This window comes from Cyprinodon variegatus, unplaced genomic scaffold (genome assembly GCF_000732505.1).
Source record: "Cyprinodon variegatus isolate N-32 unplaced genomic scaffold, C_variegatus-1.0 Scaffold1111, whole genome shotgun sequence".
In the NCBI taxonomy this organism is placed as follows: Eukaryota; Metazoa; Chordata; class Actinopteri; order Cyprinodontiformes; family Cyprinodontidae; genus Cyprinodon; species Cyprinodon variegatus.
Genome location: NW_015151564.1, coordinates 215848 through 218011, shown reverse-complemented (window position 1 = coordinate 218011; position 2164 = coordinate 215848).

Here is a 2164-nt window from a genome sequence, read left to right as displayed (position 1 = left end):
AAAGAAAAAAATTTTTTTTTTAGTACATTTCAGAACTTTTCCTCTTTTTCTGAAATAAAGGATGAGAGCTACGGTTGCCACCCTGCAGTTTAATACTATCAGATTAGAACCTCTTATTTTTTATTACATAGCTGTCAAGTAGGTGTAAAGATTGTGATAAATATTGACATTACAGCATCCCACAGCTGATTTGTTAGCAGCACATCATTAAACAGCATCTGTTGTTCTACAGTCTGAGGTTCTTGCTCTCAGTAGCTGACAGGAATGTTAATCTGTGGGATCCTCTGCTGCTGTAGCTGATCTGCTCCAAGGTTCCAGGTGTTGCACATCCAGAGATGATAATCTTTTGGTGGTACAAATTTATAGTTTTAACTTCACTGGCTTTTCTTTGGCATCCCCTGGTATTAAATACTACATATTTGTTAAAAATGCAAAAAAAAAAGGAAACAAAATGCTTTTGTTCCTCAAAAACGTGTACATTAATTTAAATGGATGACAATGTAACATTTCATCAGCCTGATTGGCCCAAATAACTGGTTTTCATGCCTTTCAGTTAGATTTAAACACATACTGGATGAAGCAACATGTTTACTTTGAACCAAAGTTCACTCCAGAGGTTTTTAGATATATTACACACTGTTGATCCTCAAAAAGCTCCCCAGCAAATAATCATGATCATTTTATATGAAGTTAAAACTAATAAGAACCTAAATGTATAAACTGAGTTAAAGGAACAACTGAAATAATCCCTTCTTGTGATTCATTTCTAGCAATAATCTCTAAACTATTCAATGCATAACTTCAATGTTAAATCAAAAATTAACACTAACATTTAGCTGGTTGTTGTCTTAAAAAATGTATAATAATTTTATTGTATGTAAAACTTTAAGCTGAGACTAGTTGAACCACGCAGGTCTGACTGTAATAATTATATTTAATTCAATGACATTTATTTTAGATATTTATTTTTCTGCATTAAGATGCACTAAAATGCAACTGAGATAACAATGTAAAAAAAGACAAATACGTACTAGAAATGATAAAACATAATGAAAACAGTTTTTATTAAAGTCTATATTTATTGGTAGAAGTTACATGATAACATTCTAATGAAAACTTTCAGACACTGGATACAGAATAATAATTTATGTAGTTCATGTAAGCAGAGACTTAAAATAAAAATACTTTCAGTTTTTGTAATCCATAATACTATAATGTATAACACTTGGAAAACAGTGCGCCCTGCAGAAAAGTTTTCAAAAGAAAAGGTAGAGAACCACAGTAACAGTTTACTTTGACTATTGTTACTAACATCTACAAGCAGAAATAAACATTAAAACATTCATACAACAAAAACAACAGCAGCAGCAACTGTATCAGTGGAACCAGTTTTCCTTCATTTTCCCTGAATCTATAGTTTTTCTGCTCATTAGTAACATTACAGGAATGACACGAAACAAAGAAAAAGAGAACTGAAAAAGTGCTTGAATTTAAAGTTGATTATTTATAAAATGCTGAAAAACACAAATATGATATGTAAATAAATTCAAACTGAAAACCACTGAATTATATAATTAATGGGTTAAACCTTGGAAACATAAATATGATTGGGGTTAACTTTTTTCTCCACATAAAGATGCATATAGTGCTCACTGGTCATCCTTTACTTTTAGCTGTTTTCCTTCATTTTTCTCAAATCAGTCAGTGTCTGAGACTTAAAGTGCTTCATGTTTACAATCATACTTGAGGCAACAACCATACTTGGACATTTTGATTAAATCACATTTTTGATAAAAATCAGTCACTTCATAAAACTGCATACTTCCTGTTTGCTTCTTGTCCTTGAAGCTTTGTGGTTCAAAATGACAGCAGGTCAGTACAGCAGAGCTGGTTCACTTCCACATCAGCAGATTCTTAGTGTGTTTTTTTCCAACACTGCAGAGGTGTCTCGACTTAAAGGGAAATAAAATGAAATAAATATGATTTATAATGTTTAGGAAATATACAGTAGATACCAGATCAGCAGAGATTATAAAAAAAAAGAAAATATATCTATCCATATATTCTGCCTGCTCTCTATTTAAATCTTCTAAGTAGATTTCCCCCTTCTCTCCAACTGTTCTTTCTATCAGTGTCCCTTTTTCCCTCCGTTCTTATTTAATCT